We start from the raw sequence: 15,997 nt of genomic DNA, 5'->3' as shown, positions 1-15,997 counted from the left end.
TTAACACGCCGCTGGATGATTTGCAGTGTGTGGAACATAAAAAATGCATAAAGCCGCGCATCAGTTAAAAAACATTTTGGGATGGTTGTGAATAGTGAGAGAGAGAGGGTACTCAGTGACATGTGATTGTGTCACGTGATTGTGTCACATCTTAGAATCCAAATTTCCGTTCTAAAGACGTTTTTTCTGAGAAAACCTTTCATAAGGTCTTATGCTCATCAATATCACCATCGAATAGAACTGGTCAGTTTAGTAGTTCGTTCAAGCTTAGACAGTGAGTTCGAATCTGTACACCATCATTGGAGAAGTTAAAGGGACCATTGGCACTATGACTGGACTGTAATTAATAACTATACTTTCCTGTAATTCAAATCTTGCCAAAAGTGTCATAATTATGTAATACTGATATTTTTGTGAGGCATTTGCTACCATAGCAACATCTCGGACATTAACTTTCACGACAGAATACTACGATATCACTCGATATCATGATATTTCGTGCACAGACAATAACATTTGACACCACAAATTCAAATTCATTGTAATCTGCTTGCCAGTATATTTATAGACCCTCGGACGTTCCAGTGTATTTTGTTTATCTATCTGTCTGTCTGTCTGTCTGTCTGTCTGTCTAGCTATTTTATCTATCGGGCGCTCCGGGGTCTATTGTTTATCTATCTATCTGTCTGTCTGTCTGTGTGTCTGTGTCTGTCTCTGTCTATGTTTCTGTCTCTGTCTGTCTGTCTGTCTGTCTGTCTGTCTGTCTGTCTGTCTGTCTGTCTGTCTGTCTCTCTCTCTCTCTCTCTCTGTCTCTCTCTCTCTCTCTCTCTCTCTCTCTCTCTCTCTCTCCCTCTCTCTCCGGATCCCCCTTGTCTGTCTGTCTGTCTGTAAGCTTATATTCCTTTGTGCGATATATATATATATATATATATATATATATATATATATATATATATACTGTCGAAGTCTTTTCTTAGATGCGAAATTCATTTACATTTATGTATTTCATTTATTTACAAATATATTTATTCTATAGAACAAACATAATGGAATAAAGGGTACAGTATATGTCGTCCCTCGAATTACGCCTGTATCAACAATTTCTCGTTTTCGGGGGAAAGTGCATCTCAATCGGCCGTCTTCGATGGTGATATTTACCGGCGTTAATCACTTTACTACAATCCAGCTTTTACTCCTGACCGTTTAAGACAAAATGCGACGATGATAATTTATGTAACGGCTTTTTCACTCCTTTCAAGTTGCACTACATTGAACTGCAAATTTTGAAGATATCGGGTGACCGGGCAAAAATAAAAGAAAGTGTGCAAAATTACTTTACTGAGACCGCACATTTGTAAGAACAGCATGTGAAAGTAATCATAGATGCGGTCTGTTTTTGAAAAAATGGCAGGAGAGACAATAATGATCACAAGAGGAATAATCGGCATGGTAACATACGGTGGTAATACTTTAGGCAGTCTGTTTTCGCTGCGCAGATCAGAATATATTTGCTCGCCTTTACGAGAACGCTTAGCGCTCAATAATGGAAGCTGTCGCGGCGGTTCGTTTACAAAATGCACATGTTACAGTTCAGTGTCCGCGCAAACAACCAAAATCACATTGTTTTAATCCACGTCACCATAAAGTCCGATCTGCCTAAGCACTGGTAACTTTTATGAATCGACCTACCGACGGCATATGCCAGACATTAAAACACACGCTCGGGGAGTTTGAACAATGCATCTAATTTTAATGTAGCAGCGATCACACTAAAGAGATTTAGTCGCCGCCTAAATAATATTGTGGAACATCAAACTCCACAGCAGTAGACGCCAGGATTAATGTTATATTATATATATATATATATATATATATATATATATATATATATATATATATTATATATATATATATATATATATATATATATATATATATTTATATGTATCACTGCTAGATGCAAAACTTTTAAACACAATATTGTATGACAGAGCTGTCCTGCAGGCGATACATCATGTATTTTTCGGAAAATGCAACGGCGCGATTCTCGGATCGGTGAATAACATAGAATGCGCCGTTAGGCAGTCGTATGTTTGGTCTGTCCTCATTTCAAAATAATCCGATTTGCATAATGGCCAAAAGGCCTTGAAAATTGTTTTTGATGGATTCCACTCACTGCACATGTTCTTTCGTCGGGTCCCAGGTCTTCCACGTGTTCACGTTTTCATTGGCAACATGAAAGAGTTCGCCACGTGATATTTCATCGAAGCCATCTGTCTGCGTTGAAAGGGGAGGAATATCCGATTGCAGCAGTCGTGCAGACAGTTATGATTCGTTTGATATCTCCGATTACAATAATCAATAACAAAACATAACCCCTTTTATATCGCTGCAATTAGGAGAGTATCGAATCTTACCTGTCAGATTCTAAGTTAATTTTTGTACTATATATATAATATATAATATATATATATAATATATATATATATATATATATATATATATATATATATATATATATATATATATATATATATATATCAGTAGTTTCTTAAACACTAAAGTAAGCATGATTCTACCATGATAACGCTAATTGTTATTAAAATCTGCCTGTACCTGAAAGACACAGACTGAGACCCCTATTGTCACGGTACCGTAATTTATCTCGCTCGAAGTTGGTGGGCAGGACAACGACATGCGAAGTTCTATTTTATAGCAGAAGTTCTATTTTATAGCAGAAGATTTGACATAACCGAGGTGCCATCCTACCTCAAAAAGTCATAGTTTAATGTTTTTCAAGTTCTACTCTTAATTATCGTTATTGACAAAAAGAAAGAAAGAAAGTAAGAAAGCAAAGCTTCCATGTGTAGTTATAATGGTTGCTCTACGGTCTTTCAATTTTGACCGTATTTCATGCATCCAACGGCCGATCTCAAAGTTGATGAAAATAAAAAATTATTTATTGAGTGAATAAAACACTATTGCATATGTAAATGATGCATATGAAAGAGAAGACTTTATTAATCTACGTTAAACTTGTTTACTGTATTTATAGTGTATTTCAGCTTACGGTAAGAGTGCTTAGTTTCCCGTATCCTCCGATCAATAACTAACTTTGAGTATTATTCCTCGAAATGTGAAAGCAAATGTTTATTTTCATGTAGTGCTATGAAGCTTCTGATATCAAAGAGACGGAATAGCGCAAAATGTTTTCGCTAATGCTTTTTTTAAAATATAAATTAATGGCCTCTTTCAAAATTGTGAAGACAACGTGATCAATCATCCAATCGAAGGTCGATCGTTGAGCAATTTAAACTTCCGCTTAATATTCAGAAAATCAGATTGATAAAGGCATTGTTGATAATTGCTCAAAAACTGTTAAGGTTTCAGGCAATTTGTTTAGAAAATGTCACATCACACCCTTACCAAGATCTTACATCAGTGTCGTCAAAATCACACTTTCTGGTTTATGTACGGTTAACATATTGTTTATCTCAGAATAATTCTTTATTCTCTTGAGACATATTCTGTGTAATTGTGTCTGATTTCCATCTACATCGTAAAAACTAGAACCGGAGGCAACGAACCGAGAAATAATGATTTCTTAAAGGAGAATGGCAAAATAAGACTCGTATGTCATCTGTTCCTACTTTGAAAAAATAACCAAATTCCCGACTAACCAACCAAAACAATTCTACAAACAACAAACAATTCTACAAACAAACAAACAAACAAACAAACAAACACAAATAAATACTAAAATAGGGTAAGCATTGTGTATCAGCGGCCTTGAAACCTTAAAAAGACCTTAACATTCGAATGTTTTTGCATACTGCAATCTTATTTTGACTCTTTGAATATTATTATCAATTGGATAGGTCTACTTGATGAAAAGGGTATGAACAATAATCGGTTTAGGAATGTCTGTGATATGGCTCTAGACACGAAAAACTTTGTCACAAAAATGGCCGCTCGTCAGCCATATTTGATCGTATCCCAATACAAATTGATATTTAATCCATGGCATAATTCAAAATTGAATAATACATGTTTTCATAATCATTACCCTTGATTTTTTTTGAAAGTTTGGATATATATTAATGTATCTCGAGGACTCAATAGCTAAACACTTTGATAGCATTCCGTTCGACCACCTTTTTGCTACAAATCACTGAAACCGAAACTAAATTGCAATCGGATTAGCAAATGTATTACACTTTGCAGTTTTTGACCAGTGGAAAATTGCGCTCTCGACTTGATTTCAACGCGCACATCCAGTAAAGCATTACTAAGGTAACACGATAGGTCGCTTCGGGGGGTTTTCCAGAAGTCTCTACGATTCACTAATGTCACAGAAATTCAATCACTCACACATATCATCGTTCCACGCACAAGGAGAAGCGAGTCTCGGCTTTGGAACTGTAGAAGGAGGGATATCGCCGGATCTCATTAGATGCCAAATATCTCAATGAAACTTCAATGAAGCAGCAGTGCTATACAGCATACAGAAAAAGACGAATACCCCCCTGTGGCATTGTCAAATTCTTAAATAACAGCGGTATTCACTTCACATGTATACGGAGACATTCTACAAATGTTCCTCGAATTAAAAAAGAATCAGAATCTGCAAATGAATGTAATTTTACCGAACATGCCACGGCTGAGATATCGTTTAATGAGGTGCACTTTCCGGAAATTGCATCAAAATTGGTCAGGCCAAAAGTATCGCTCCTACGATGAATTATTTTGTAAACAAGCTGTTATAATCCATCTATCTATCTATCTATCTATCTATCTATCTATCTATCTATCTATCTATCTATCTATCTATCTATCTATCTATCTATCTATCTACCTACCTATCTATCTATCTATCTATCTATCTATCTATCTATCTATCTATCTATCTATCTATCTATCTATCTATCTATCTATCTATCTATCTATCTATCTTTATATATATCTCTCTGTCTCTCTCTATCTATTATCTATCTATCTATCTATCTATCTATTATATACTGCAAGGGGTACATCATGTACATACACATTTTATATATATATATATATATATATATATATATATATATATATATATATATATATATATATTCATGTACAGTGTATATATGGTACAATGTATATACACACACAAACAATTTCAGCTCTGATACCGAAATATGCAATAATACAACGGGAATGTATTCATTTTATTAGTACATGCTTTATCTTTGACATACGGGGTACTGCCTATATGAATGGACAGTGTCTACGGTAAATAACGATATGATCATCGAGATGTGTCGTTCCAATTACGATACATTCTCAGGCAAATCTTGGAGGATGCTTTAGTGACTCGACGACCAATCACAGTGGACCGCATTCACTTTTACAAGTGTTTAAAATGAAGCTTTCTTGTTTTCAAGTATTACTATTTCAAAGGGTTCTGCGCGTCTTCTCTTGCGGTCGTTTCGAATTACTACGCCTGTCTGAATATTCTAGTTCCGTTGGTTGTTCATTAAGGTGTGCTGCGGTGTCACTTTTCATGCGATCTAGTGGATTTTGATTTTTTTTGCTACTACCTCCATAAGTGGATGCATCCATTTATTGAGCATGAGTAAACACTTCTCTCCGCGGACCTTCATTTTCTCTTTCTCGACAATTTTTTTCCGAAAACGGTTTGAATCCACAAACAGCAGCCTTCACGCAACAACACGGAAACGCTTGACTTCATTCAGATCATGAATGTTTCTTATAAGAACACGTCCTAGTCGGATATATGTTGGCTGATTTCGATTCCGGACAAATTTAACGTATCCTGTAAGAAATAGGGCGGGTGGTGTATTTCCTGATCGTCTCTAGGTACATTATTCCGTGCAATGACATTTCTGTATCTTACATGTAATACTTTATTATTTACACCTAGACCACGTTGCCCAGGACAACGAATCGCAACAAACTGAAGAAATTTGATGATTAAGTTCCAACATCGTCCACCGGAGCGGCAATCGATGACTACTGAAGAATTTCAGCGGCTGTAAATTGTATAGCGTTATTTTGTGAGAAGGCTTACCCACATGTGTTAGAACAAATATATTTCCTTGACATAGCACATGCAGAAAAAACTTCAAAACAGCAAAGATAAAGCTTTCTTATTTAAACCAAACCGTTATTGCACCAATGATTTATCGCCCGGGGTGCACACCTGGTGGCACACAATCGCTCAGTCAATCCGCGGGCCATAAAACTGACAGGCGTTCCGAACGATCTCCTATAAGGTATGGGTTGGATCGTTTGATTTTTTGGCAGGGGGTATACTGCTTCAAGAACGTGGAAGTACTTTAATTTGCACATTTATATGTCAATACTCTTGGTCGTTAAGTTTACATTATCCAGTTTTAGTGTTAGTCTTTGTTTCGGTTGTGCTTGTTTAAGGACAGCCTAATCAACGATGGAGACTGATATCAACTTTGAGATTAATATTCTTGCAAAGGACATTCCGCCAATTTCAATTTGAAAACATTAGATATCACGAGTCGAATATTTAGAATAATTGCATCAGCGAAAGGTATCATTAATCAGTTTTTTAAGGTAAAAATTATCATCACCTCAATAGCATACACTGAAAGATATCACAAATTACTTGACTCAAGATAAATATCATAATCGGTACCTATATACTTTTCATGAAAATGGGAAAAAATCAACAGAAAGAAAAAAAGAGAAAAGAATAGATTTACGAAAAACAAACAACAGAGCGAGTGTGTAGTATTCTTACCATTGTTTTCAATCATTCCGATGTAGCTTTTCTCCCATGTCTATTACGGATATATATATATATATATATATATATATATATATATATATATATATATATATATATATATATATATATATATATATATATATCACACGAATCGTATCAATTTTTCAACGTACAAAAATTCAATATAAAGAACGGAAAGGCATATTGCAGTGAGATCCCAAACACTGCACAAGTGTGACCATCTGAAGACCGAAAAAATATAATTCCTGTCTAACTTCAAGAATGTGAAATACACAGAAGTGTGTGTGTTGCACCGGGAGAGGGGAAATTTGATCCGTTCGTAAAACGGTATGAATTGGCGTGATTAAGAATATCACTCTAAAAGTACACTTAAGGGTGAATTCAACGTGAACGTCAACACACTGATCTTAATCAAGAGTTTCTTTCGCGGTAGAAAATGAAAAGCTCACAAATTGCTCAACGAGGGCAATTTTGGAATTGCACTCAAATGTGAATCAATCTGGCCGTGTCTCATTTTCGCGATGATGACCTCAACGTGAACTCTTTCGTATTTGCCTCTCGTGAATGTTTGTCTCTTTTGCGTCGTTGGATGGTTGATGAAATAAAGCTGACATCTTTAGAATTTTGACAGGCCCCGTCAAAACTGCGCGTGTGTGCTCAAACAGAGCAGAGAATAGAAAATTAAATAATTTGTAGTGCGTTAATGTACTCACACTCTGGAGCCATCGGTTCATTTAGCATGGTACAATAGCAGTGACAATAATTCTCATATTCGTCTAATCGGGAGAATTTCAGCTCCCACGTCGTTCCTTTGTGGACGACCTTCTCTTCTGTCGCTCAGCGGTAACAGACCAATATTCAAGAGGAAACTGAATTGTGTTTCTCGTAAACTCTGAAAGCGAGCGTTCTAAGTGAGAGGTTCTCTTTTCATCGTGAGTGAAATACGACGGAAACATACCATTTGAAGGACAGAGCCAAGGGGTCTGTTTTCGCTGCGGGAGTAATGCGAAGCCTCTACCTCGATTTTTCCCTTTCCATCAGTTCGCTTTTTGTGTATGAGAGAGAGAGAGAGACCTTCACTTCCTCGCCTCGGGAAATGAAGTGTTTATCTCCTCGATCTCGAACGATACGCATCCAGAACTGATTGGCAAAATTTATTTCTTCAGGCAGGAAGTTTGCCAATGCGGTAATTTCTCAAACGACGGCCGGGAACGGTGACTTGAAACAAATTTCTGATGTACATTAACCACTCATGTAGTAAACCTAACATTTTGACGACCTTGCTTTGTCGAACATTTCGCTTATTTTTCAAATCCTCGCGTTTTCCCCAGAATTTTGTTTTGCCTACATATTCTATGAAGAACCCTTGCATATTGCCTTTGATATGAGGACTGCAGGCATTATTTTTGTCCTGTAAAACATTTTGCAGCACAAAGCTTACCGATATCGCTGTTCTACAGTTCAGTTGAAAAGCTGCGATCCCTTATGACGGAAATCGCACTCTAGCCGTATATAAAGCATACAATATACCGTGTTGTCGCATGAGGAGAACTCCGCTATACCCGTAAGTAATATGAAGGCTTCATCTACTATCAGAATACCGGTCTTTTCAAATATTTTCAAGATAAAATTGTTGTGTTGATATCATCGCTTTGAACTTGAATTTCTTTTTATCGTTGCATTCCACGGTGACGTCATTCCGCTAAAAAGTTCAAATTAACTGTGATATCAGATACGGTTGACGGATAAATCATTTGATATTTGATCAACTTTCAGGGGTTTCATGTCATGACTGTATGTTATGACGTGTCGAACGATGATTGGAAGGGAACATCGCCAGTCACAACGCTGTGGTTCCTGGAAGATAAGATTTTTTGCGCGCATGGTGACAGTGGAAATTGCGCACTTGCATGTTTTGCATTTCAATATTCACTCATTTACGATAGACAAACTTTTATCGACTCATAAAAACAGAGTGATGGCTACTGTCCAGTAAATAGCAGACTGAACGCAGAATGAACGAGGCAAGGGCAAAATTCAAAGAGAGACAAAATGTGATCCTACATTCAAGAGGGGTCGGAGGTCACAGGAGCGGCTGACTCGCACGCGTGTTTGCAAGGTTATATCTGATTGGTCGATTGTCACTATTCACAGCAACTTAGGGAGTTTATTTGTATTATTTCATTATAACGGTACGATTCTGCCAACCAATTGGATAACAGCTTCGAAATCGCTGCGAGTCGGCCGTCACAGGACATGATATTGAACAACAAGTTAATGTTGACGTAAGCATACAAATGTAGCAACACATTTTTTTCATAATTAAGCAATTTCCCGAGCCGCGAAAAACATGCTGTTAATGTACGACAAATGTTAAAAAGTTCTGAACGCTGTCGCAAAATGTCTATCGATAATCAAGTCAGTGTTCTTTTTTTATTAAAGTTTGTGGACATTTCGTATGCCTGGAATACTTTTCGAACAATTGTCACCCTCTATTGGTACAAAGGCGTACGCAAAGGCGTACGCAAAGGCGTGGCGTATTATCTCATCACCATGGCAACTCAAACGGAGGGGGGGGGTGTGGAAAAGACATGACATTTGCGGGTGATGATGAACAACCGCCAGCTCTCCTTTAATTTTCAAATTACCTTTCACAGGGTCAAAGGTCGTCCAGGTAGCGATACGCTTTCAAGGAGAGTCGATTTAAAATAAAACATGTAGCAAAATAATATATATATCAAAAAAAAACCAACACGAAATAATGATGAAAGGCCTTTTCATGAACTGAAAATCATTTCATATTCAGAATTGCCCTGTCAAGGCTAGAGTGGCGGCATACGGAAAACAGTTTGAAAGGAAATTGGCACTACTATTCCCTGAAAACTAGGTTAAATAAATGATAGTTCGAGACCCAAACGTACATTCTAATCATCCGCCTTGCTGCCTGAAAGATACGTCAATTCCTAGTGAATTAGGGTCCAAACCTTTAGTATTCATCATTATAAAATCCTGCCCAGTTTCCTAGAAGATTACTGAGTGTGTGACCGGCGTTACTAAGAATCGCCATAAATTACAGTTCTGTCAATCAGAAAAAACCCACTGGGCTTATTTATATTTTCTTCAGATTGATTTGTGATAATACTGTTTGCTCCAGAGCTTGTCCCTCATTTGCACTTTTCCTTCTCTTTCGATGCAGAACACCACTAAAATTAATTGCCATGACAGGAATTTATCGTACAAGTAAAATAAGGTTCATCTTTTCGGGCCAGTAGCTCTGATTGTTAGTTTCCACTCTTTGTGTTTTAATTTCAACTATAGTTTCTTAGTCTACTCCATAAACCATGTTGAGATACACAGTATTCAGCTTGTCAACTCGGCCTGTATGTGTGTAAACTGCATTGTTATTGTTGACAAGTGAATTCGGGCATGGACTAGAATTCAAATGTAAACAACAACACTGTAGTTTACATGCATTGACAGGCGTTTTAACATATTCCGGATGCAGGACAAGAACTTGCAATTTACATACGAAACAAAAACAGTGGCAAAATCATCAACTGTTACAGTCACGGGCCCTTAATATAATGCATTTCATATTCATGAATCTTAAAAATAAATTATGCATAGATAAATCAAGGACATGAAACTTAATTGAATGTCACATGTTATTCTGTTAAACACTACTGGTCCACATAGCTCTGTTAAAAAAAATCAGGTATTTATACGTAACAATTGGAATATATCCTTTCAATTTTCTTTTTTAGTCTTTCTGGAAGCTGGGCTTAGGCTAAAACCTTTCCAATTTTTGAAAATCTCTTAATATTCTTGATATGAATGCACGTGCTGAATAGACAGGTAACTACACGTCGATACAGCGAGACAGTTCCACCTTCGAGCTATTCCTAATTTGGTTGTCTGCGAATTGATTTTAATACGGGCACATCGCAGCCTCAAACCAAAATCCCTGATTGATTTTTCACGCCGATTTCCTGTCAAATAATGGGCACAGATTCACCACCTCTGGCGCTGGACTTACTTCGCCATCAACTGTCGTCGACTTCAATAAGTGCGATATTGAAATTCGATGAGAACGTAGGTGATCGGTCATAAAACTACAGCCGTCTTCTCAGAGTGTAATTTGGAACATTATTTTATGTATTTACCAATCAAGACTTTATTGATTCCCAAAAAAGCCACAGTATTGCCTCGAGAAAATAGCAGGCCGTATGTTTTTCTTCTGACATGATGGATTCATTTTCTTGTTATTTATTACTTTAGAAGTAGAAACAAGACGTTCAAGTCTTTAAACGAAGGACTTCCTCTATAAACGTCTTAATAATAAAACAGCAATGTTGATATATGGTTGTCATTAAGGGCAGTAAGCGCCTTGACACTGACAGACTTGAACTTATACTCAAATTTGCCGTAAGGATACTTTAAAGTACACTCTTTCGAAATCAAGTATCAAAATCAAGAGTAGTCGTGCAAAAATTTAGTACTTGGGAAATGAATTACCCAATTTTTACCGATATTTGAATTCCAAAATGGCCGCCAACACTTTGTTAACTCCATGGGGGAAATTAAATTTTCGATTTTCAAAAGCAGGCCTTTGAAATTATTATTTACACCATTAGCTTCGAAATTAGCCCGCAAAGTGGGAGACCAAACGTTAATTGTCCTCGAGGCACATTGTACTTTAAGCCAAAGAAATTTATTTTCACAACTTTGTTGGCACTGGTTTAATGGTCGACTATTGAAAAGTTTCCAAGACTAATTTGCATATGTTCCAAACTGATTCAATGCTTTAGAAAGATAAGCTATCGTCATATTCAATTGTGAAGAAAATAATTGAACAAGAATATCTTTGAAAATAGAGATGATGATTTTTTTTTATTCGTACTTTCCCCAATAAAGAGACCCTTGGAAAAAAATATGAAAGTGCATCAATTAAAAGTGCCTACTCAGAACTTTGGAGCTTTAAAGGCATTTATGCGATAGCAGATGGCTGCTCGTTAATACAGTCCCAACTTGCCAGGGAGACTGTCAAGTCTATTTGTTCCACCTGTCTACAATCAATTACTTACAAACGAACTTCACTAGAGACAGTTTTGAAATAGCTTTGACTTCTTGCCAGATGACACGAAACAGTATTTCAGCAAACATTCCCTTTGCAGTACCTCGCAGAATTAACGTCATAAAAGTATAGCAAGTTTTACCCGAAGAAGTGCAAGTCGAGTAAGTTGAGAATTTTCTGTCCATCTGTCCACGCATTTTTCCGTCTGTATTAAAAAATACTTTGCTCAAAAAATTTCTCAAAATGCTTTAGATTTTTTCGCAGCAGCATCACTAATCGCGGGCTAAGAAGCTAAGCAAGTTGAAACAAGTGCCTTTATGATGTTAATAGTTTATACTCGGTCAACAGCTGCTGTCTGTACTTCGCTTTAGCTGCGAGCTGACGCCCCATTCAATTTCAATATATTCCTCGTATCACGTTCTCTTCCTAATATAAATATAAAATGTATCTTGGGACAATTTTCTATACAGGCTTCATATTTACCTTACTGCCATATGTTTGTCTATTATATCTTCACCATAGATACGTATAAGTGTTTGAGGAAACTGTCATAAGGCCATTTAAAGAAAATTCTTTGTTTGCCGTCCTTGGAGTTTTGAAAAACCTACTAGCCAGCCACGGAAAAAAAACAAACATAGACAAAAAACACAAGTATATCTACATAAGATCAATTTTTATTTGGTTTCTGGTGGAAATATAATATTTTTATTTGTAATAGTGTTAAAATTTGTGCTTGTTTTCATAATTTTCTCTGAGAACCTATCAGCACGGGGACGGCAAACAAGGAATTTTACTTGAAGCGCCTCACGACGAGTGGACACAATCATCAACTCAAGATACCTTTTCGCTTAGTCTAGAGACGACAACAATCATCGCCTATAAAATTTATGGTCCGAATACTATGGAAGTTGTACGGGCTATATTATACTGATATGATTTATTGGAAGCAACACTGTGTGAAAGCAAAGAGCGCAACATTCGTTTCACACACTGTCGTTGAAAGATGGTTTCGATCATAGCCTATTGACCTCACATTTCTGTCGATACTATTCATCGAAAGCGCGAGTTCATATGTGGCGTGGGTAAATAAATGCAAGTCACGTGAGCATGATTCGTAAAAACGAAAAACTGCAATAAAAAAACACACGCTGTGAAGTAAAACAAAAGACATTTATACACAACAAACTGTAGAATAAAATTAAACTCGATAAATTGAGTAAACGCCAAGTTTCATTATTGGGTAAAATTCAGAGAAATAAAGTGTAACGCCTTAAATTCCACATGTTGCGGTCGGATGCAGCGATTCTCAGGAACAAAGCAATGCCGACAAAGATATGAATAACAAAAACCGCCCAGCTCGTTGCCAATGACATAATAAAACAAAATCTGATTTGCACCGAAGGGATTAGTTCCCCCTGTTGCACGTCACGTGATATCAGGAACTAATTTGGCTGTCATCAAAGGCAATAACAGTCGAAATTGATTCAAATACATAAACAACTTCGAAGCCTAACAATGTACTATTTCCTGTCAAATGTCACCTAAAAACATGACGGCATGGCAATTCCGTGTGGTTCACTATAAGATAAACAACAGGTGTCTATGTTAGTACTCACCCCAGAGGGAGAATGGAGCCAGGTTAATCACCTCGAATTTCTTGGACGCGATTCGGGTCTGCTCATTTGGCCCACTTCTCTTTCGTTTATCGCCTCTTTTTGATTATCCTTGGTCCAGATTGTGTAGTCACCCGTTTTACACAAGGGTATTTTTGTTGTTGTTGCTAACCAACAGCGTTCCGCGTCAGCGTGACAACAGCAGAGCGCTTTATCATCGATGTTCAGATCGTAGCACTGTCCAAGGAGATGCAATTTCGCGCCACCTCATCAAGCGCCGACTGGTTGAACGAGTGAAGTCGGTCGGTGTCAAGTGCACAGTTGTTGGGTCCCAAAATCGAGACGGAGGCTTGTAATAACGTCGCACACAGATCACTATAGGTTAATTACATCAGACACTTTTCCGCTCAAGGTTATCTCCAAACGTTGGCGGCGGATATGTGCAGACGACAACGACGGTGTCAAAATTGCAATATTACCGACTGCAGTTCACAGGAATATCAATCGGTCGACACCATTTCGGCGCAGGGGCGGCAGTTCGCGTTTTGACGAAAACATTGTTCTCACGTCCCCAGTGCGCTGGGAGTGTGAGAACACCAGTGTGAGATTTGTTCTCACACTCTGTATTGTTGCGCGAACAAACACCTCGTATGTGAAACGTATGTTGATTGGTCAATTCTGCTCAGCGCATAGTTCTCTGTACGAATTATTTGACGAATAGAACATCGCGTAATGTACAACTGGCACAATAGCAGACATACGACTGACCGCAGAGTGAACAGGTTGTTCTAAAATTTGAGTACGGTCAGCGTCGGCAACAAATACACGGAGGATGACCGCTTTTATGTTGTAACGGAAGAATTCAGGCCATTACAAACCTATCGGCTGCTTACGCTCGTCGACATATTTTCTGGAGAAGAACTGACTTGATAGCGATACAGTTAGCGAAAGACTTCGATGAGCGAGCCATCCGCACACGAGGCTGTAGCAGACGACAGCGTTCACGCAATGTCATCAACAGATGGCCACCAGAGCTGTTTCGCAACATTTTCCTCAGATGACCTGGAGAATTTTGTGGTGGACCAACAAAACAAAATTGCCATATCGGTAATATACACGTTAACGTGTTTGATATGCACATCAATGAAAGGAACTTCATTTTTCTGTGCGGAATGATACAAATGAAACAAGAGCAATCGGGTGCTGGTTTTTGATAGTATAAACCTACCACAATAAAATGCAATTTTCTAAATATATTGGAGGGACGTGAGAAAAATAATCCCATACCCCAATGGGTCGGGATGGAATGTCTCACACTCGTTGGGGAATTCTGTCGTGTGAGACAGAATTCCCTAAATCGTGTGAGACATTCCATCCCAACCCGTTGGGGTGTGGGATTACATTGTTCTCGCATAGCGATAAACATGCAGCCGAACTCTGTCTACCTGAACAGCGCCGCATCTTTAGGAGTCGATAGTTTTCGAACTTAAAATGGCATTGCGAACAAAACTAAACACAAAAGCACAAGTTCATAGTGCATTTAGAATCTCTGTGCCTGGAAACGCATGGTTCAATACGAGTACGTGGGCAATTCATGTTAAAGACGTCATCACTGACACCAGATTCTGCTTCTTTCAATGTCATTGTCAATGCATACTTTGGAAGGTTCTTCTCTCTATTCAAGAGTCGCGATGAGTTTATGTTCGTCTCGGTATCAGACGTTATTAGAAAAGCATATTCTACCACACCAGGCGCAGGTTCTTGATTCTATCTTCACCTCAAACCCTTTGAACAGTAAGCAAATCTACTCGCGAGAGTACTTTTTATCGTGCACATCGCATAACAACTACATTCCTGGTAATAAAATCCGTTGATATGAGGTCACTTTATACTGAATAGAAACGAATTCATTTCATGACATTCACTTAGCCAGATTCAGAGCATCGGAATCGGGAAGGTCGGCATAGCGCAAACGCGATTGTGAGACGAGTGTTCGCGACGTCATATTACCACAGCAACGGTATCCGCCTCTCTCTCTCTCTCTCTCTCTCTCTCTCTCTCTCTCTCTCTCTCTCTCTCTCTCTCTCTCTCTCTCTCTCTCTTTCTCTCTCGTCTTGCATAAGTAGGCGCAAGTGATTCCAGACCACCAATGTATATTTACATTTTATTTCTTCAATATCCGCGCAAAGATTATATAATAATCGACTGACCTCTTTTGATAGAATTATAGATATGTCAGGAAACTAGACATATACATTCTAAGCAAACAGAGACAAACATCTACAGCTTGAAGATAGCACCGAGGACTCAGTGCGTGGGCTCCTCAATATTGCGTTTGTAAAATGCACGACTCTGTTTTGAACCGAGGACGGTTAATGCAATACACGGTGCGACAGAAATATTTCGCTTTCACCTCTTTTAGTTTCATCTTACGTCTACCGCTTGTAGTGCAACATATGAGTATGCAATTATTCAAAGTATATCAATGATAATGGGTACGCAAAGAGTATTGATGATATTAGTTAT

At 37.8% G+C, this 15,997-nt stretch overlaps 1 protein-coding gene across 1 annotated transcript in view; it reads right to left on the bottom strand.

Annotated features, from left to right (window-relative positions):
* Nucleotides 1-13,948, bottom strand: part of LOC139116946 (alpha-2Db adrenergic receptor-like) — a 70,823-nt gene extending 56,875 nt beyond the window's left edge. The window contains exon 1 of the mRNA XM_070679687.1: nucleotides 13,475-13,948. The gene's annotated coding sequence lies outside the window, so the exon portion shown is untranslated. The remainder of the gene's footprint in view (nucleotides 1-13,474) is intronic.
* Between the last annotated feature and the right edge of the window lie 2,049 nt (nucleotides 13,949-15,997).

The sequence above is a fragment of the Ptychodera flava genome, chromosome 18, assembly GCF_041260155.1.
Source record: "Ptychodera flava strain L36383 chromosome 18, AS_Pfla_20210202, whole genome shotgun sequence".
In the NCBI taxonomy this organism is placed as follows: domain Eukaryota; kingdom Metazoa; phylum Hemichordata; class Enteropneusta; family Ptychoderidae; genus Ptychodera; species Ptychodera flava.
The sequence above is the reverse complement of the archived record's forward strand: the minus strand, read 5'-3'. Positions and strand labels throughout refer to the sequence as shown.